The sequence below is a fragment of the Corvus kubaryi genome, unplaced genomic scaffold, assembly GCF_017639235.1.
Source record: "Corvus kubaryi isolate FWS band 111438036 unplaced genomic scaffold, C.kubaryi_AGA036_p1.0 68, whole genome shotgun sequence".
NCBI lineage: Eukaryota > Metazoa > Chordata > Aves > Passeriformes > Corvidae > Corvus > Corvus kubaryi.
Genome location: NW_024582056.1, coordinates 14,721,028 through 14,744,307, shown reverse-complemented (window position 1 = coordinate 14,744,307; position 23,280 = coordinate 14,721,028).

Here is a 23,280-nt window from a genome sequence, read left to right as displayed (position 1 = left end):
CTTCTTCCTCCACAGAGAGAAGTAGTTATATAATTTTACCCTGATATCATTTTTTAAAATAAATTAAATTAAAAGAGGCCTTTCCTTTATCCCCAGGCAGCTAACATTTTAAAGAAACATTCATGCCTTGAATTTTAAAGTTTTATGAATATTCAAGTACAGAATATCTGTTGATTGCTTATAAATGATGCTTAATGAAGTTTTCTTGGCACCCTACTTCAAAATTGAAGAAAAAACACCTAGAATATACTTGGTGAATCCATTGCTGGACACCTGGAAGAACTTGGAAACACTGCTTCTGTGGAATAATGTCAGTTGTAGAATATTGTTGAGGATTGAATCATCAGTCCCTAGCACAACCCCTTGCAAGTTTAGGTATGCTGGTGTACCTAAAGAGCTATACATATAACAGATTTTAGTCTGAATAGCACCTGTCTTTAGGTGTGGAAGAAGATGTAATTCACTCTCTCTTTTATTGATAGTGTTGTACCCTGCCATGAGTAAAGCTCAAAACCGATCTTATGACCTGTAGGTGGAAAATAATAATTGAGGGATAGCAAAAATTATGTCATCTATAAACCATTACTCTTTGGGGAAGAACTGTGCCCTAGAGTCCTAGTTTCAAAATTACCAAGGCTTTGTTTTATATGGGATGCTTTGTGTGTGTGTGATATTCCTGAGAAAACAGAGGGCTGTATTTATGCATATGTGACAGAGATGGATCATACTCATGCATTATCTGTTCAAGGCTAGATACTGGTGAGAGCAAGGTCTTGGGGCATTTAATGCTTTCTAAGCATGATCCAGTTTTCCAACCAGATGTTTCTGATCCCTTGGCTTTAGGTTGCTCAAATAATGACCATAGTTTTAATGTTATTAGTCATTGCTCACTTAAGACCTCCATAATAATGCAAGCATAATATAAATTGGACACTCCTCAGGCAGTGTCTCATCCTTTAGGGAAGGAATATTTTTTTCTTTTGCTCTGCAGGATGCTTCATTGCTGATTAACATGCAATGAGAACAAATGGCTTGCAACTGGTGCTAGTGTTTACTTAACTGAGCTTCACAACTGTCCTGCAGTGCTAAGGTGCCAAGCATATGGCAGTCATCTGCTAATTAAGCAAAGCACTTTGATTAATATGTATTTTTTCCGACATGCTGCACAATGTACTTGATCTCTACTAACTGAAACAACAGTGTTTATTCAAATGTCTACTATTTTCACTGTCAGTTTTGCAACCCTTCAGCTTGCTTCATGCACTAGCAATTTCTTTTTTGTTGTGGCAATCCTTCAGAGACATCTGGGGTCAAAAGGTGCTACTTTTCCTTTATGTAAGTTCTTCTAAATCTGGATTTAAATCCTAAAATCTCAGGATGCTTCTGGTGGACAGGTGAGAAATTCAGAGACATATAGAACCTTCAGCATAAATGACCACCTATCCACCTATCCAAATTGATGTTAGATGCACTACAAAAAAACCCAGAAAACTGAAACAGCAACCCAAGTCTAGATTTCCCTCATCTTATTTTTGACACAATGGAAATGTCCAGCTTAGAAACCTAGTGGCTATACACAGCCAAGTTAGGACTTGTCTGGTTATGTTAAGAAGGGTCCATGTTAAGTGGTGGGACAGTGATCCTCTACAGGCCAAGTAGAGAGGACCATTCCAGATTTTGCTGACCACCCTCACCATAGTCAAAGTTGCTGGCATGAAAAAAAACCTTCTGAAAGAAACATTATATATATATATATATATAGTATAATGGCAGGTAGAGTATTAAAAAACCACCAGACTTTTTTTAACCATAAGAAAACTTTTTAAAGATCCATGCTTAAACCATCATGAATGGATATGAAGCATATGACAATATTTAGTCTCAATGAAACTTAGAATTCAGTAGGGATTCCATTTTATGTGGAGACAAGTCCATGTGTTTGTTTCTGTCATGTCCCTTATTTTGTGAACTGTAATTTTTCTGTTCCCAAATATAGTTAATTTTTTCTTATTCTAGATTATTGGTATAGATACTAACCCCTATTCCATATAAAGTCCATGCTTGTAAGGACAGCAGGTGAAATCAATAATTTTAATTTTCAGTGAGGAAATGGGATTCATACAGCAACCTTGGCTGGAATAATCTCTTGATTTTTTTCCTCTGTCTTGTGTCATATTTGACAGCACGCTTTGGAATGATGGCCTGTTGAAAGAAATTGTTCCATATGGAAGACCCAATAAGAATGTGATACAAGAAAGCATGAAATTTGATTTCTTTTTTTTTAATTTGTAAAAAGTTATTTAGAAATAAAAGGAATACAGTGATTGCCATTAACATTTAAAGTTTTTTCTTCCATTGAGCTACCTGGGGCTATTTACTGGCTGAGTTTTGGATGTTATCTGGTTGGTGGGGAGAAGTGGGTGCCTTTGCATTACCAAAAACTCATCCTTTCGCAGACCCAAGAACTTGTGTGGAAGTTATGTAGATAGAATACAGAGCCTGAGTTTAATTCGATGTTAGCATTGATCTTCTGAAGGCAAGTTGAGTATATTTTCGATGATCTCAGAAAATCTATATGGAGCTTGGTGTTCGGTGTGTCCTACAATGAAAGCCAGTGAAGAACAGGATGCCTTATTCTTTTTTTACACAAGGCACAAAAATCTCCATTTAATAATTTTAAATTACAATCATATTAAAAGTGTGATTGTTAAGGTTGTAGAATCCTTCTAAATAAGCATTTCTCGATGACATAATGTAGCAGGTACCTTTTAGTTTTGTGTCATATTAATGGCACGTGCTTTTTCCAACAATGTTTATGATTCCTTCCTGCAGCTGCGGATCAGACTAGGTTATAATATTGTCTCTTTCTGTCCTTAAGATATATAAATCTGTCAATCCCTTTATGCTCTAGTCATATATGATCTAGGGTTTCTGCTGAGTAGAAATGCTTAGAGCACAGCCAGATGTGTTATAGGTGATTTAAAGGAAAATGAGAAATCTCATCAGAAGCTGTCAAGGGACCTTTATGGCTTTGGTGTCACAGGATTGAATTGTGAGAACTTTTGTACTTCTTGTGGGTGCATTCAAAATCTTTTAATCTTTCAGGAAGCTTCTCAGCGTTGGTTTCCCTTTAGACCTGGTATCTGTAGGCAGTTCAGTGTATGACAATCATGAATTTTGGAGAAATGGTGTTAGGCACTTTTAGTGTTAGGAAATCTTTTGTAAGATGTGCTCATCCCCCACTTTAGCTTTCAGAGTCCTTCCTAGCTGAATTTGTCTGAAGCTCAAATTGACATCAGTCATGGTGCGAATGTCCAGACCTTATCGAAGGCAAAAGATTCCTGAGAAAAGTTTGTTCTGTTCATGATGGCCCCAGACATGCTCTTCTTGTGCATGTCTGTACCCCAGAACCCTTTTCTCATGTTTAGTGTGAATCAGTCTTGCAGCACTTTAAATCTGTAATTCATTGTTCACAGGCACAGCAAAAAGATTGTTCTGTTCTTTGCAGCTGCCTTTTGTTTTTGAAGCTGTAATCACTGTCCCTCCTTGTCTTTTCTTTGGTCTCACCCCATTCTTTCAGGTTTTCTTTCCTAACTGCCTGTTTGTATGCCTGAATAGGATATTTATCTTTTCTTCATGATAATATTGATTTCTTTTTTGGAAGGTTTCTATGCAAGTAGGTGATCCTAGACCTATAGTTTTGTGATTGATTATTCCTCTCTCAGCTAAGTACTCACTTTCTCTTATCCTAAAATAAATCTCTCAGAAAATCTGCTCAGTGCATCTTTTAATTTTCACAGGCAAGCAGCCTCCTGGTTGTGTTTACTACTGAGCTTTGCACCTACTCTGTAGCTTCACCAGGACTCTATATCCCTATTTAGCTTATGACAATGCCAACCAAGAGCAGCAACAAAACTCCTTTATTTGGTCAGTGCATCTTCCTTGCCCAAAAGTCATTATATTTTATTCTAAAGAGACGCATTTTTGTTGCTCGCAGTGGCCGATGCTATTTCAGATGTAAAATGAACTGCAAAGCAGGGAGGCAAAAGGTAAAAATAAGAAGAACAGAAGGTGTGTATTGGTATTTTAAGGAAATGTGAAAGTATCACATTCTCCCTTTTCTTACTCAGTGAAGAAAGGTTTTGACAGTGGCATGGATTTTTAGGTAAATTGTTTTCTCTGTTTTACTGCATTCTCTAAAACAAATGTTTGCATGTGAATAATTTTCTTGCCATTAGAGGGTTTTCTACATACCTTAATACGAGCAAATTTCCTTTTCAGCATTTTTGGACACATTGTTCTGGGTAATATACATACCTATTTGGCCTTTGTCGTTTTCTTTCAGATGGCACTAAGCAGCAGCCCAGTTAAGAATTCTCTAACTATCCTAACAAATAAACATTGCACAATATAGTGTATTTCAGCATGTCGCAAGATTTCCCAACAGATTATGTCCTTTAAAATGAGCTGTATTACCATGATCTGTAACACTAGCTGGTTAAAGCAGTATTTGTATGCTTTGTCTAAGGAAAACAATAAAATAAACAAGGAGCCCTAGCTAAACAGACTGTAATTCCAGTACTAACCCACATTTTCATATCCAAATCATATTAATTAATTTCTGGAAGAATTCATTCAAATATTTAAAATGAAGTAATTGAATAGAAAATTGGGGGGTTTTATTGTGTGGTCAGTGACACATTATCTCTCTCTTTGAGAAATGGAATAGCTTGGCCTGTACAGAACAACACATGAAATATTATGGTGATACAAATCTGACTTCCATAGAGTTGCTTCTAGCCTATTTACACAATTTAAGCACAGAACATTAATTTTTGAGATCTGTTTAATTAACTGAATGCCAAATTAAGTTTCCTCCAGCAACTTTGACTCTGTAAACACAAGGTAGCTCATACCCTAAGGATTTTGTTGCTTCCATTGACATAAGTTCTGCTACAAAATTGTACTGTCTTCCAAAACATGTTTATGTAGACAACATTCATGTCGTGAAGCTGCACATTGCCCTGGTGCCCTTTCACCTCAGTGGGCATTTCATTCAAGCATTTTCAGAATAGGTTTAGAAAATGTTTCTCTTGCAGAGAACGGTTAGAATAGTGTTTCTTCTGTCTCAAATAAATCTGATGCTGCTAAATTTCCTTCTCAAGTGAAAGACTAAGAGGCTGTTGACAGGTATATAAATGATGAAAAAGATACTTCAGTGACTACCACTGTGATTCAAAATAATAAAAGCAAATTTTTCCACATAGGCTTAAAAGAGTAACAATCTCATTTTCCAGAATGGATGACCAAATTAGTTAAACATCTGATGCTGTTAGACTCCACATGAGAGGAACATTGGCTCTTTTTGGCATTAGCATCAACACTGAACATTAGTTATTATTAGAAATTCAGGAAAGGCAAGCTTTGGCTTTCCATATATGCAATGTACATTATGCATCATACACTGTTCTTTTCCTTACCTGAAAGGCAACAGTGGAATTAAAAATCTATTTATTTCAATAGGGATTTGGCATATTTGCAGTGATTGAAGGAGGAAAGACTGTTACAGCTACATTTCTTAGTAACTGGAAAGTGTTAATTACAGTGATAGTACTTTCTTTCCATGTGATATTTAATAATTTTGCTAAATAACTCTAATAAAATATTCACATTTGTATTTTTACATGCCTGCCAATTTTAAATTCTTTAGTAATGCACACATATAAAGTTCTCAAGATGGAGTTTAATTTCATTACACAACCAATTTAAAGTCCTTTCATGAACAATTGAATGGGGAGAATATCCTGGAAATTCTTTGTAAGAATTTAACTAGAAATCATGTCAGGTTTAACTAAGATGATATCCTCTAATTTGCTTGTAAGTCACCATATTTTCTTCTGCTTCTTGTCAGTGGTTTGTAATGAAGGTTGCTTAAATATGTGTTACTGCCTCTGTGAAACTGACAGGGTGGAATAGTAAATATAGTATTTAGGTAACTGTAGGGGGTTCAGTTCGTAAACCAGGCGGAAACACCAATTAAGCGTAGTGGTTTGGTTCAAAATATCCATTACTTACTTGTTTACCTTCTGTGAGATAAGAATTAGGAGAAAGCAAAACAGGCACAAAACTTAAACAGTTGCAGTACAAAGAAAGAGTTTTATTACTAATAGAATTAAAAGTAAAGAGAAATAACAAGAAATTAAAGCAAACCCCCTCCACCCCCTTCCAGCACTTTCTTCCTTTTACCCAACTCACACAAAGGATAACAGAACATGGGATTTTAGTCAGTGTTGCAGTTCTTGATAAGTCTCTCTCTTATGCTCAAGGAAAAAAGGGGTTTCTTCTGCTTCACATGGTTCCCAAACTGCCACCAACAGCAGACCCACCCAGAAAGAAACAATCTGCTGTGGTGGAAAACATCTCTCCCATGAAAAATCTCACAGTTCCTTCACACTGACAAACACGGGCCATCACATGGGGTTATTAATCTTTTTAAGGATGAGTTATTTTGGCCTGAACACAAAGGCTTTCTTCACCACAAGTCTCTAAAAGCCTCTCACTGCTTCTATGTAGCCTGGCATAGACACTCTTCACAATCTTCACAGGCCGCACATGAATTCTCCATCCCCCCATGTACTTCAAATGGATTAAAGAGACAAACAGTTTGTGATACTACAGTTTCTTACCACAGCATGCAAGAAGTTTCTTTAAGCTACGCGCGAGAAATGCGGCACCGCCCTCTTTTCTCCCGTCGCCATTTTCAGCTTTGTCTCACGTGACTCACTTTCTCTTTCTCTCTGACTCTGAAGCCACCATGTTGAAGAGTGTCCTTGTTCAGGCTTTACGGTGGAGAAAGCCTCGCTCCCTTTGTGCTGCTGGCTGCATGGTGTCTTCTTCAGTTCAGCACAAAGCGCGCTGGATGCAGACAGGAGGCTACAGAGCTCCCGTTGGCTCTGCTGGCTCTGCATGGAGAGAAGAGGATAAGGACTCGCCGGTCCCAGGAAGCCGCACCGGATGGGTTCAGCTGTGTCGCAGTCCATGGCTGGTTTTAGTTGCCTGGGCTCTGGGACAGTTCCCCGCCCAGTGACCCAGGGTCCGTGCTGTGGCATTGGGAAAGGGGCTCGGCAGGGGCCACAGCCCGGCCCGGCGGGGCCTGGAGGCTCAGAGGCCTGCCCCCCCCCACCTGCCTGCAGGTGAGCTGGAACAAAAGGCAATTCCTGCCTTTCCACGCGGTTTAAATATGTAAATTGTGAGAAGCGTCATTAGTCTAAAAGACTGTCCATCAACTCAGGTTCAACCCGCTACAGTAACTTAAACTTCTGTGTCTCCTGAGACATGAGGCACTGTTGTGTTACTCTTCAGTGTTGATTCCTATTTGGCTTTTTAAGATGATACTATTTCTGTATAAATTTAGTTGCACCTCAGATTTCTTTCAGCTTGAAAGATCAAGTTTATCATTATTGCTATTCTAATTCATCTCTAGGTGTTTGAGTCTTTTGTAGCTGGCACTAATCCCCTGAAGTGGGGAATTTAGATTTCTTAGTGACATGTTAATGCCAATATAATAACACTAACAGTAGGGAGGCCCAGATTCATGTTCTCATAGTGATTAAAAAGGATTTAAAGTACCTTTTCTTAAAAGAGCTAATTATTACCATTTACAATGTTCTGTTAAATCTTCCTTGTTTAGCAAAGGACCTTAGGTACCATTGAGGCACCTCACAGTGTTTGCAGTAAATCCTCTGAGTGAGACTTCATGCCTAGTACCTCCAACTTCAAAAGAAACACACCAAAATATGTTTTACCTCTAGTAACCAGCTCTTCACATCTCCCTGGCAGACTAGTGTCATGGCCTGGAAGCGGGCATGATGTTCGCTATAAATCCTTCTTGGGCTGACCAAAGGCTCCACGTGTCAGGGAACTCTTAGGCTTTATTGTATAAATTAACTCCAGCTGTTATTTAGTCATAGAAGTGTTGACTAATAAGCTCCCAACTCTTACAAAGAACTTTAACAAGCTCCCAACTCTGCAACAAACTCCAGGTACAGAGCAAAAGATAGAATATGATTGCAGCACTTGCCAGGATAAAATGAGGGAGGAGAGGAATAAAGGCAGAAAAGAGAGAAAGAGAAGGAAAAAGATCACCAGGCCTTAGATTCTGCATTCTTCCTGCTGCTGTGGGTGATCCAGATCTGGGGCTGACAAAAGACAGAGAGGAAGAAAGTGATTTACTTTCTTTTATACTTTACCTGATATACTCCTCTTATGTAAAATAGATTTTTTGCACTGTTTGTGCCCTCTTTTTTGCAAGTGCAGTGTGCCCCTTAGAGCCCTCCCAGGAACAAGCTGGGGGAAGCTGGGGGTCTGTGGTGGTCCTGGAGCCCCTTTTACTGAAGTACCTGGGACTCAATCCTTCTCACAGGTGCACAGAAACAGGCATGTTGATGTTGGGGTCTCCTCCCCTCCCATGGAGCCCTGGGAGATGGGCCCTGGGGGGGAGGCACGGGGTTTCCCTGCCCCTGGTCAGCCTCATTCCCCATTGGTTGGTTTGTGTTCCCCGGTGTGGCCAAGGACCCTCGGGTCCCATGACTGCGGAGTTCCTGAGCTGAGCCCTGGCCATGCGGCTGGAGAAATAAACATCTCTGAAACATCTACCACGAATCTGTCCATATATACTTCTTTTCCACGGGACTCCTGGTTTGAAATATGCTTGTTGCAGTAATCCCCGCTGCAACATGTTGAGGCAGAAGTGCAAGCCTAGAAACTGAGAAGGAAGTTGCCTCAGGACAGCCTCTGCCCCACCTCCATGGGGCTCTCTCTTCCATTCACAACTTTCCTGTTGCTTCAGTTGGAATGTTTGAGACAAAGCATGCTTATGCCTGGTCCTCCACAACTAGCTAGGGAGTCAATAACCTGCACAGCTCTGATGTTGACCTGGGTAAGTACCTACCAGATCACTATTTATTTGTTCCAAACTGCATACTCCTTTCACTGACAGATACAGTGTTTATGGTGGTTTTCAGCCCTATTTGTGTAAGTTCATCCTCCTGTTTTTAGTGTCCAGAGAAAGTAAATACCTGTGTTTCAGAGGGATGTGTTAACTCACACTTAGGTGCAGCAAATACACCTTCTTCCTGTCATTGCTCACAGTGTAGTTTCCTTCACAAAAGGCACATTTTATGCTATAAAAATGGGAATTGCTTTTCTTACTGCAAGGCTTCTTGCATGTATTCCTACTCATTAAGGCCTTCCTCAGTGGCACAAAGTGTGTGGGACCAAATGAGTGGGAAAGCATCCGGGTTTGCCCTGTGGAAGGCAGATGTGCACTACTGCTTCATGCTAGTACGATCATATTTTACTTCAGGTCCTCCCGAAGCCAAAGGAACTCATTCAAGAAGAGAGAAGGTACCAATACATTTTGCTGGCTCAGGGCCTTTGTGTGGGTACGTGACTGCACTGCTGACCACATCTTGTCAGTCTTGCAGGTGTGCATTTGCTAAGAGGCAAAGGATTCCTCCTGCCCCAGTCTATACTGCTTTCTCCAGAGTGGCAGGCACTGCAGAAATGCATGAAGAGGAAAAATACATAGTTCCTAAGCACTGATCTGTTCTCACAGGATTTAAGGGTAGATTGCGAGTTAGTATATACAGTCTGTCTACAGAAAGAGATATATGCTTTATTTTTCTTGTACACTGTCGCCTGTAGGTTTATAACTGGTTGAGCACTAATTTATTTCACACATACAACTCATTTTTGAAGTACAGTGAAGTATTTGTACGGAAACTTCATTTAAATTACTCCTCAAACCCAAGATGTATGGTACTGCACCTGTCAAACCCAAGAGCTCAATAATTATGAAAAAGATTTGAACTATCGCCTTCTGCTTTGAGGTTATTATAATAACAAGAATGATAAATCATTACTATAGAGGATCTTTTTTATTTTTGAGTTTTATTTTACAGGATATCTTCTTCTTGCCTTAGAGTGTAATTTTATTTACTTTTTCTTAAATTTTGTTTTCTTTTGGAGATTCAAAAAAATCTGTTTCTTGATATTGCTTAGATTTAAATTTGGACAATATTTCTCATCTAGATAGATACTAAAAAATATCACTTGTTAATATTTATCTTAAGAATCTTGCATCAATTTTTAAGAATCTCAAGAAACCTCAAGGAATTGAGCATAAGAACTAAGTTGTTAGTACAATTTTAACAAGAGGTTGAACATAGAATTGGCAGGACAGTAACCTAGTTCTACAGTAGTGGTAGAAGCTAACCAGTATGTGTATGCTGTCCTGAATTCTGCATTGCTGTAGTATTTGAAAGCAAGGTCCTTGTACAAGTCTAACATATAAATATTTTTCAGTCAATTTTAGCACAAAATTCAGTATGAGGTGATGTAAACTTATGCTCTTGTGTTCTTTAACTGAACAGAAGGAAATTATTTGAGAAAAAACTGTTTCTTAATTTTTTTTTTAACCCTGACATCTGTTAGTTCTTACTACTGTGTAAACAAGTAATCTCATATATTATAAATAAATTTTATTTTAGTAAAAAATATCAAGGCCCATCAGAACTTGTATCTGTCAACTTCCTTCATTGGTTTAATGTGATTTGTCACAAGAAAACTGGATTACTGCAAATTAACACCATTATAAAAATGAACACCATCTATGTTTAAATTTCAATTGGAACATTTGGAATGCAGCCTTGGAATACAGCATGAAACTGGAAACATTTGCCTTGAAGACTTGTAAAGCATATTTCTTAGGCAAGATAAATTTTTAAAAAATCCAAACAAATAAAAATATTGGAGCCTAGGTATATACCACAATTCCAATGCAAAACACTTCAAGGGGTTATTCTGTCTAACTCAGAAGCTATTCCTTTGTGAGCACATGAAGAAAATATGGTTTCTAAAAGAGAATAATTTCAGGTTTTAGTAATCTTACGCGTTAAAACCTTTCAAAATAGCTTGCACCTAAATTGTTGAGGTTTGAGTTTTTTATAAAAAGGCCCTCAGAGGTGGTGAGGGGGTTTGATGTGGCTGCGGATAGGATCTCTAGGAGTAAAAGAAACACATAGATTCTATACTACAACAGCTGTTTCCAAGCCCACAGACTTTTTCTATTGCCTTGCCTATACCTTAGGGTTTTTTTAAGCCTGTCCTTGTATTAGGACATCCCTGCTAAGAATAGAAAGTGAAATCTTACACATTCTTTTCTCTTAGAAAAATAAATCTTGGACTATTCAGGATATCTAGTAACATTCATAAAATTTGTTGGACCATGGTTTAAAACATTTGTATCCTAACTCATTTCCAGTTGTCTTCTCCTACAAAATGCAGCTTCTGCTTGGAAGGGACATGCAGAAGCACTTTTTCAAGGGATTCTGAGGAGCTTATGGGGATGTGATGATATCAAGGGAGGTGGCTTTATTTATGAACTGATGAGCTTGTCCCAGTTTTTAGTGGAGTTTCTTATATCTACAAAAAAAAAAAAAAGTACATTTCAGGGCAACATATTTTAGTTTTAATATTAGTTATATGTTTGTCTGTAAATGCTCCTAATTAGAGAATCTTAATCTTGTATTATTTGATGACAACCAGCAATTTAGTTGTTTATGTAACTTTGTAAATAGTTATCTGTTTTTCAGAGAACTGCTTCTATTTGATGAGTGTGTTTAAATGTTTTATAAAAGCATATCTCAGACTTTTCAGACAGAGTATTTTGCACTGTTAATATTTAAAAGAGATTAATTAAATGTGAAGTCAATGATTTTTAAGTTGTGCTTTAGCCTGCTGTGTCCTGTCAAAAGGTGTATGCTTTCTTGCTGACAAAAATCTTATTAAAATCTACACTGGTAACATGAAAACATCTGTATTATAGTTGATTTTTGTAAAATTCTTAATGGTTAGGTGATTAATTAATATTTTTATTTTTTATTTGATTTAATTTTTACCACAGCACTCCATTTTAGAATTATAGCTGCCTCCTGACTGCAATCCTGGCAACAAAACAAAGGAGCAAATGCCTGCCACTAATCAAAAACCTGTAAGGTAATAAATCATAATTGCCAAGCAATGACTCTGTTGAGATAGTAGAGAATAACTAATTGCATGTAAAGCACATGCTAAAGACAAATTTTACTGGAAGCCAACCTCATTTTGTGTCAGGGTTCCTCAGTTTTTGTTGTGCTGTTAACTCACCCGTGTGTGTCTGTCAGTCATATGTTGTACTTTAAGTCACATGGAGCACAATCCAGCTTCAAAAATCCTTTTACCTGATCCGTATCTCTCTTGTTAATGGCACTTTCTATGTGTTTCTCCTGCTACATGTCTGCGCTTTTTCAGGAACATGCAAGTATCTTCCCATTATGCATTCTGTGGTCTTGTAAAAAAAAAAAAAAAAGCAGATCTATCAGACAAACTTGCATAGTTGTTTGTGCAACATGAATCCCACAACCCTTGTCAGATTTTTGAGAAACTTCTGAGCAAGTATTTTTAGCAGACGAAGGTACCTGATGATACTCAAAGCAGAAAAATATGTGCCTGCTTTATAACAATACAGAATATTTTGGGGATATTTTTTGACCTGAGCATTCTGTAAAACTTAGGAGATTACAGAATGCCAGTTGTTTACATGTTAATATACATAAATAGGATATCTAGTGATTTTTGATATTGTCACAGGATTTTCACCCAGAGTATAAGGAAGTTTAATCTTATTTGTGATATTGAGGTTTCTTAGAGTTCTTTCCACCAGAACAGATGGAAAGGCCTCTCAAAGGTGCAATACCTATCTAGACAAGACCTTTGTTAATTGACCTAATGGAAATGGAGTAGAGCTATATCTGTGATGATTTTAATGCAGAATAAGGCATTAATTTAAAACACTAGGTGGTAAAACAATAAAGCAGGAGGGCATGCTAATTTCTAAGCTTCGAATTTTTTAGTGTTTGTTAGGTTGAGGGAGATGAATATAAACTATTTACAAGCTTGAAGTGTTTGAAATTTTATGCCATTTATGAGATCACTGGGGTTCAAACAATGTTCATAAGCTAGGAAGATTAATTAAATAAATGTGTGTTTAAAGAATGAAAAGAGTACCACAAAATTATGCTGCACCATATTTATTTGTAAATCATTATGTTTTTGAGATTGTAGCTGTGATGTAAGGACAAATCATTGAATATCCCTTGATCATCTTGTCATGCCAGGTAAAGAGGTTTTAAATGTGAAAGGAATAGTGAAGTATCACCAAGCATTTTCTCTGTAAGCATGCTTGTTTGATTATAGTAATAATGAATGTTTACTTTCCCTCATAATTTCTGCTTAGCTAAATCTACGATTAAAAAAACAAACACAAATTAGTGCTATTGGTCAGAAACAAACCAAGCAGAGTTTAAATACATTAAATCTAAGCTCCATTGTGCCTGTGATCAGCAGAGAGGCCTACATGCACAGACTTCCTTTTTCCCCCTACAGAATTTCCTACAGAATTTCTTCACTTCTGGGAAATACTCTGGAACCAGTTCCCCTTTCAGATTCTTCTGAAAACACCAGCCCCTCTCAAGGCTTTCTTCAACACTGATGTTGCTCTGAAATACTTCTTTCAATCTGCAGGGGCAAATTTTGTTAGAAATTTGTAGTGGCATTAAATGTAGGTACACTAAAATTGGTGTGAATGGTGAATGAAGGGGACTGTCTGAATGTGGAAGCAAGAGAAGGAAGGAAAGAAAGGCATAGGTGACACTAGGTTACCCATGTTTTCAAGATCACAGAACACTAACATGCCAATTCTCAGGGCATCCAGCCTGGAACAGCAGAGAAGAAACTAAGAAAAGAGAGCCTACTCCTGGAGCAGAACAGCCTCAGACCATGAAGAAATAATGACAAAAAGAAAGAGAGCAGAGTTGGAGACTTACCATACACAAGGAGACAAAAAGAAATTCACAGGAATTAGGGAGGACAGATGCACCAATTTTCTTAACCGTTATTGGATCAAAACAAGCACAGAGTCTCCTGTCTAAGAAAAAACAAGCTGTAATGAGGGCTTGATAAAGGCTCTGTCTTGCCTCCCTATGTCATTGCATGAAATTCTGGCCAAACCACTGGGTACAGATAACTTGTGTCTGTACTCTGAACAGTCTGCTTGGATGTAAGTGTCTCAGGGAACATGGAGGCCTGGCTGTATGAGCAACACTGGTTTCCTTTTAAAACAAAATGATTTTCCCCTCCCACAACTGACTGCACTGAAACACTGCTATATGGTTGCACAAAAGTTGCAGCATGTTTTCCTTCACTCTGGAAGCGATTTTTATCTCTTTTAATGGTTGTCAATATCATTGCTTGAAATAGAAATCAGTAGAGTAGAATCCAGAGGACTGGCTGGTGCTGCAAACATGCATGCAGCATATTTCACCACATAGGATGGGTTACAAAAGACACCTGTGCAAGATGCTGATCATGTGGAGGAGAAGGTGAATCATTGGGAATGTATCTAACGGAGTAAACCAAGGAATTAACAGTTGCATATATCCACCAGGTAGGAAAAGTAAGTAGATAAAATGAAGCAATGTAATGAATGATAATCTGAGTATTTTAAGGGAGAATGTGGGCTATAGATTTCAGACCAAGTTTATAAAATACTTATATTACAGCATTCCTTTAACCAATGGGGTATAACATGAATCTTTACCTTAAGCTGATTGTGGAGGTTTGTATCCCTAAGTAAAACCCAGCTGTGAAGCCTAGAGCATGATTTCATTGTGGGTTTTCAAAGAGAAACCTGACTAAAAGAAGAAATGTGGGTTTTTTTAAAGAAAGTGTGAATAATAGAGATATAACTCTGTTGTAGGAGGAGAGGGAAGAAGGTATTTAGTCCTTGTATGAAAATAGTTAATCTTCCTGACACCATAGCTATAAGGCCCCAATGTGCATAAAGAAAGTATAAATTCCTGTTGTGGTGCATCAGCTTGGGAGAATGCAGAGGGACTTTGCTTTTAGAAGATGAGAGATGAAATAGGGCCTTAAAAAACAAACTTTTTCTGTGAACAGCGTCTATGTCCTTCCATCACATACATCTCCAACAGAGCTCCTAAATCATCTTAGAAGTCAATGATTAGTGAAATTACTTAAGATCTTCTCTTCACTTTATTTATGTTTCATAGGTTTATGGAAAGACACTTATGCGCACTTTTACAAATAGTGTTTCATATGACAAAGCTGTAAGGGCTGTGTTGGGTGGGTATTTTTAAAAGCCGCTTAAGCTTTCAAAAATATTTAAAGTTACTAGATTTTATAAAGCACGGATTCTCTCTTCTATAAGCATTCATGTTAAAAAAAATATTTTTAATAAGTAATATATGTTTAAAACTAAGGGTATGTTGAAGTGGGTTTTAGGTTTGACACACATTGTAGTCAAGTCAGGTACTACATGTATTTCAGTGATGACAAGAATGAAGCTATGTTAGAAATTGTATTAAACAACAGTCCTGTGAGCACCAGGACTAACAGCCTGATTGCAGTTTCATATGTTATGAATGTGCAGCAATGTTACCCTGGGAATAAGCAGCAATGCCAGATCATTGTCTCCCTTATTATTTGTGCTGTGTTTACTGCATACATCTCATGCTTCAGTTTTCCTCCCAAAGTATGTTCTCAGAAAAACAACTGACAAATAAATTGAATTTCTTTATTGCAAGCAATGCAGACATAGCTACCCTATGAATGGGATTTTCCTGTATTTCTCTAGACACTGCTCTGTACATGGATAGAGGAGATAAAGAACACACCATAAATCATTTCTGCACAAGCAAGGACTAACAAATGGTAATTTATGCTGAATAGAACTGCTGTGTCCTCTGTACATAGATATATACATATATATATATATACACATATATATCTATCTCTTTGTGTGTGTGTGTGCATGTCTATGAGGGACTAAAATCCTGCTGTAGGCATACAGGCAGACAACACAACTGCTCAGTTAATTTAGAGGAGTTTTTAAGATCTATGCTAAACATAGTTCAGTTAGAGTTACTAAAGTCAAGTCTTTTATGCCAAGGAAACTTACTCATAAAAGAGTGATACTCTGGTTGAGGAGAACATTCTTGGTAGGGAGAGTATGTATGACTATCACTAGCATAAGTTATATCCTCCAAGACTGTTAAGATACTGAAATTTTGACTTGTAATAACTGTTTTCCTGAATGTAGATGAAAATTATCATGACCTTTTGTGCTTTCTTAACCTGATGCTTAAAGCCAAAAATGCTTTATCACCTTGCAAGCAAAAATTTGCTTAGAACATAACATGACTGGGGTCTTCAGGTTTATTTTACCATGCCATGTTTTATAAGAAACAGTGTCCTCCATTTTCACAGTATGTTCTAGAATTACTGGTGTGTTTATGGTCTGTATTTCTGCTAAAAACATCATTGTGAAGAAATAGACAAAGAAATGGTGGTGAATAGAGATGAATGGGTATATAATTTTATTAAGAATGGATATTTGTGATTTTTATATCAACTATACTTATCAGTTTTAAGTATATGCTTAAGTTTCATTCATATTAATTTTTGTAGAGAAAATGAATGAGCATTTATGATTAAAAATCTGAAATTGATCAGTGTCATTCAAACACTCAAACATCAGTGTTGCTTAGCTAAAAATTATTTATTGAGCAACTCCTGCAGAACCCTTTTCCTCATGGCTCACCTGGCTTAAAGCTTTGGCCATAAAACTTTTGTGTTTTTACAACCCAGGCACAGTCTGCCAGAAGTACAAGGAAAATAACCTCGTGCACCAGTATAGGCTGGGGGCTGACCTGCTGGGAAGCAGCTCCTTGGTAAAGGACCTTTGTGTCCTGGTGAACTACAAGCTGTCCGTGAGCCAGCACTGTGCCCTTGTGGCCAAGAAGGCCAATAAGATCCTGAGATGCATTAAAAAAAGCATTTCCAGTAGGTCGAGGGAGGTGATCCTACCCCTCTACTCAGCCCTGGTGAGGCCACATCTGGAGTGCTGTGTCCATTCTGGGCTCCCCAGGACAGGAGAGACAAGGACATCCTGGAGCAGGTGTAGCAGAGGGCTACAAAGATGATTAAGGGACTGGAGCATCTCTGTTACGAGGAAAGGCTGAGGGAGCTGGGCTTGTTCAGTCTCGAGAAGAGACAACTGAGAGGGGACCTCATCAATGTCTGTGAGTATCTGGAGGGAGGGTGCCAAGAAGGTGGATCCAGGCTCTGCTCAGTGGTGCTGAGCAATAGGACAAGAGGCAATGGGCAGGAACTGATACACAGGAAGCTCCACCTAAATTTTTCTCTGTGTGTCTGCTCTGAATGCTCTTGACTGTGCTCTCTACAGCAATTTTAGATCAGCACTTCACAGTCTAGAAGGCTAGATTACCTCAGGCAAAGAATGCACTATCCTTGAGCAGCAAATTAAGGAAGCAGTATAATGAATCTCCTCTCCTATGTAGTGAGGATAAAATGGGAAGTAGTTATGAGGATTTAATTCCCTTTTATATGTAAAAGAGCTTTGAACTCTTCAGCAGGGAGGCCCAGGGCTGTGCAATTTTCTATACTGATGGTAAATGAATAGCCAAAAAAAAAAAAAAAAGGGCCTTAAGTCTGTTTCTTATGCTTTATTCCCTGAGAGATTAGGTTGCAGCGATGGTGGGGATACTAGGCAGCTTCACTCTCAGAATGAGTGGCAGAAAGACTTCTACAGCTTGGTTTGTAGGATTGTGAATTTTGTTCAGGGGAGCAGGGAAAGGAAAGAGGAAGGGTATGTGCTACATAAGATGCTCTATAGCGAGATGGACTGTGATTTCTTAGTTCCTTCTTTTCCGAGTCTGGGATAAAGACAGGGTACATGAACTACCAGATTAGCCTGAGGTGTTTAGTTAACTCCACTTCCTTGGACTTTACTGCAGCTGTGACTTACTCCTCACTGGCCTTCCCTTCAAAGAAGTCCCTCCTGGACCTTCAGAGTGTGAAAATTGTCTGTGCAAGACTATTGGAGACAGGAGTCAGTGAACATTTGTACATCAGGATCTCCAACCATTTAGGCATGCGCAAAGTCCGTACAGATTTCCTTGCATAAAGAAAGAATGACAGAAAGCACACACCCTTCAGAGCAGCTGAGGCTATTGAGATATGTGTCTATCTATGTCCTCCTTCATTCAGAGAGTTTTCCTAAAATACCAGGGTATGGATTGTTCATCACTTTCTTCCTGTGTCAAGATATGGTTGCCCAAAATGGCTACAAAGTGGGTTTTGGTACCCATCATTGTTACTGTGATGTAACTGTGATATAAAACCAAGTGATTATTTTATTGTGTTTCCCAGAGATAGATGTCACACTTTGCTGTTTCCTGGTGCTAAATTGCATTATACATCAGTCAAGCGGAAATCACCCCTAAGTGTTCAGTTTTGTTGGGATGCCTAGAAGGACATCTGATTTGTTATTCCTAATTCTTCCTTGAATCTCCAGTGTCCCACCATTTGCTCTTTGCATTTTTTTTTTTTTCCAGGACCTCACATGTTTTAAGTTTAAACTGTCAACTGTGCATCACATATGATACCTTTCTATTTACATAACTTTATCTTGCCTGCTTGGGAACACACACTTCTTGACTGAAAAACATGTAAATGAATTTCTAAGGCTTGTGAGTACTATTGGAATACATATAAATATTTTGTTGCATTATTTAATCAAACAAGGATTTGAATTTCTCTGGGGTGTTTTCCCTAGTACTTTATTTCACACCATGACAAACATAAGAGACCCAGGTCTCTGATATGTTTCATAGCAAACAATCACTTTACATTTCCTGCGTATTTCCATATATCTTTATGTAATATGTACTACCCATATGTAAAAATATATCCAAATGTTATTGCTGTCTTTAGTTGCAGTTGGTTTTCTGTATTATTCATTCTGAAAAGTTACATCCTATCTAGAAATGTTTTAATTGGAGAAATTTTCTCATTGCTATCTTTCAATAATCATTATTTTTGTAACAAATGGCAGGGTGATACTACGCTGCAGACAACTTGAGGCTCTTGGTGCAAGTCCAAGTCTGTTTCAGATTTATGCATAGATTATCCTGAGCTGAAATAGGATATTTTTTCCCTTAAATTCTTAACCTGTTTTTGCTTAAGGCTGTTTGTTTGTTGTTTTTATTTTTTAACATGCTGTTTCTTAATTTTATTACTAAAAGTAAAAGGAGAGTCAAATCATAAATCTAGTTGATGTATCAAATTCAAAGGAGTACATTAAGTAGGTAAAAATAGTCTGTTGAAATAAGTCTATCTTTTTATTGACAGCACGACATGAACTTTGACTTCCTTGTCCTTTATCTCCTCCGTTAACTTACTTAGTCTTGACCCTTCAGCCTTTTTCTACTGTGGGTGAAGGAATTTTTCCATAATTTTGAATATGTTTGAAAATTGTCTCTTTTCCCTGTTTGAAACATTTCTCATCTCTTAATTCAAATTCTTTTTGAAGACATGTCTTTCTCCTGAGAGTCAGAAATGTTCAATCACTGTATATAGGTCATGGCCACTGTGTAAAATAATAAAAGTAAAACAGAGTAAGGAGAGATGAATTGATAGTGTCTGGACAAACCTCGGGGTTTGTCTCCTAAATGCAATTTCCAAGGTTAAAGTCTATTTTGCTTTAAAGAACCTGTGCAATAAATAGGAGGCATTGCAGAATATCCTTCCATTCACAATTCTGTGAACAAGTGAGTGTGGATGCCTGCACTGATTTTGGAAAATGCTTTCACTTGTTTGTTTCATAATAGAGGAATTTTGAGTGACTGAAAGAATTTAACTTTGCTTTTCCAGTGCAGGGAAGGAGGCAATGAAACTTGTTTGACATACGATTTAATTCTGATCATGAATTCTGGTTTAAGGTTGACCTGTTGGTGCACTGTCCTTATTTGCATGAATGTTTGTAGGACATGGAAAGAACTCTTTCCTGCATAAGTCCTGGTTACTTAAGCACTTTGAGTCAAATATTTTGTTTAGTTGCCTCACCATCAATTTAGGAGCTTGATTTTAAGTGCTGAAGTCAAAAAACCTGCCTCTAAATTGTGCCTAAATTAGGAATAGGGAAGGAGTAATAATAGGAAAATCTGATATTAATTTGAAATGTCTTTGCCCCTAAAACTAAGGAGACATAAGTACACTGAAAATTCTTTTGGCCTATTTTCCTCCTGATGTATATTTTTTTATGCCACCATTATTTCTGACAAATGTATCTGTTTTGAAAGGCTTTCCAATTTTAAAAGATCTTCCAACATAAGGTCAGCAAATTTTTCAATCGATATTCCAGTATTTTAAGTAAAGAGTTAACCTTTAGCACTTGAAAGTCTTATCTAGTTTTAAACCTTACAAGGGTTTTGGGATTTTTTTTCATAGCAAGTAATTTTGAAAAATTCAGTTGAGTGTTAACCTGCAAATGGATCCAGCCTAAACTCTGTCAGAGCCATTTTGCTTTTTTTTCTCATGATTTTATTGGGCAGGACATCTGAAACATTATTTTTTTATCATATAGTTGGTCCTATCTTAAAATAAAAAAAAATCGAATTTGAGCTGAACTGAATTACATTTTTCTTTTAAAGGATATCGGAAAAAGGAGAAAGTAAATGCAACTTTGAAGACTTTCGTTGAACATCATGAAAGTCTTGCTGTGAAATCAATGTATAGACATATCCCGTGATCTTGATTCAATCCCATACAAGTCCTTGATAATGTGATGGGTTTAAGTGGTCATGTTTATAGTATAGCCATTATAATTGGAAGTTTAAAAAGTTGCTCTCAGGAGGGGACACATAAGCCACAATGTTTTGACAGATTTCAGCTCTTATAGAAAGGTTTTGGCTGATTATCAAGCAAGAAGAAAATAATTTCATTGGTCTTTGGGTATATTCTGATGTTCTGACCACTACGCTGACCTTGCTGCTCTAAGTTGGTTACCTTTGGATCTTGGGTTTTATCAGCTAGAAAGTATGAAGTATATAAAAATTCTCTGGTTTCACTCAGTGGAGTTGTGAAAAGGTGTAGAAAGAGAAGAGTTACTGTTTTGGCTGGAAAATTGAATGTGCACTGGAAGAAACTTGTATTTAAAACAGTTCCCTGGAAATGTTCAGGGAATGAACCTGGCCAGGTTGGATTGGGATTTCAGCAACTTGTTGTAGTAGAAGGTGTCCCTACCTTAAAAAAACCCAAACAAAAAACCCCCAAAAGCATCAGAAAAGATTTGAATCAAGAAGGTAATATCCACTGGGCACTGGATTGGTTAATACCATATTAAGACAATATAAGTAAAGAGCTGCATTATTTTAAAACTGAAAGACACAATTTCCTTCTAGTTCTTGCACATTTTAATATCATTTCCCCTGAGAGATATGTGGGTACTCCTTAAAATATATAGTTCAATAAAATGTAGAAATATATAATGAAGATAATAATTTTGTAGGAGTTTATGTGAGTTAGCAACAGAAACTTCTCTTATTCTAAAAGAAGAATGTTAATTTATTTGAAAGTACCAGAGATAAAACATAAATCATTCCTTACCTTGAATATTAGCCAGCCCTTAAACAAGATTCTTAAAGAAACTTGATTTTTTTCACAGAATCACAGAATCACCGAATCACCAGGTTGGAAGAAACCTCTAAGATCATTGAGTGCAACACATGCCCTAACACCACCTCAACTAAACCATGGCACCGAGTGCCACAGCCAATCTTTTTTTAAACACATCCAGGGATGGTGACTCCACCACCTCCCCGGGCAGATGATTCCAATACTTCACCACTCTTTCAGTAAAAATCTTATTCCTAACACCCGTCCTAAATTTCCCTTCATGCAGCTTGAGACTGTGTCCTCTTGTTCTGTCAGTTGCTGCCTGGAGAAAGAGACCAACCCCCACCTGACTACAGCCGCCTTTCAGGAAGTTTCAGAGTGATAAGGTCACCTCTGAGTCTCCTTTTCTCCAGGCTAAACAACCCCAGCTCCCTCAGTCGTTCCTCATAGGGCTTGTGTTCCAAGCCCCTCACCAGCCTTATCGCCCTCCTTTGTATGCGTTCAACGTCCTTCCTGAACTGAGGGGCCTAGAACTGGACACAGCACTCAAGGCGTGGCCTCAGCAGTGCTGAGTACTGGGGAAGAATCACTTCCCTGGTACTTTTGTTCTTGTTGTTGCAGTGCAATAAAGGATCTGATATGGCAATGAACTGGCAGTACTGGAATATTTCCATCCCATTTTTACAAAATGAGATGAAACAGTATTTCTAATTATAAGTTTAAAATTTCAGGAATTTCTCTTGATTGTATATAAATTTGTTACACTGTGGAAATTCACCATCACTGACCTGACTCGTACCTCTAGGACTTTCAGTAATTTTGGAAATGAACTCTTGATTGGCTGTTCTTTTATTTCACCCTTCCATTTTAAACATTCTTTACATCAGTGTTCAAATCTGGCAATTTCTACCCTTTGAAAACGTGCTTCTCAGAAGCTTCAAATCATCCACCATTTATGGCCAGAAAGCCATGCCACTGAATATCTACTATAAAATCATACTTGTTTGGAAAATGTTTATAGTTATATTAGAATGAGCTAAATTTAGAATTACAGTACTAAATAAGTGTCCTGGGTTGCAGTGTATTCTATTACCATCCTCATGAGCCGTTGAAATCAGGTGGGGCAGTGTTTCCTTGCCTCCTCCCCCCAGACTATCTTGCTGTTAATGGCCCATCATTGTCCTGCCGCATGACTCAGAGATAACTCCCTCTGGACTATCTTCTGTTAATGAACCTAATCAACACTTGGCCTCATGACTCATTACCCCATTGTGAGATGCTCCACCCAGAGGGAGGAACCAAGCATCCCATCGTGGATATAATCTGAGACTGAACACCAGAGACAACGCTTTCCACTGGATTTCCAGAGGACAGGAGCTACATAGCCACCACTGGACCTTCTGAGGAGGAGCAGACCCTTTTTCTACAGAATTGCCACTTCGGGAGGACTGCAGCCACCATTCTACCAGACTGCTACCACCACCCTGACTAACAGGGTGCCAGGTTGTATCCTAACTCTGTCCGTTTAACCCAGTGTTATCCGCTTATATTTTTTTCTTCCTCCTTCCGTTTATTTCCCTATTAAATTGTTATTCTGACTTGGTGTCTCCCACTAGTTTGTTTTCAAACTAGTACAATAAGCTCAAAAATGTTCACATAAATTTCCTTCTGTATTTTTATGCC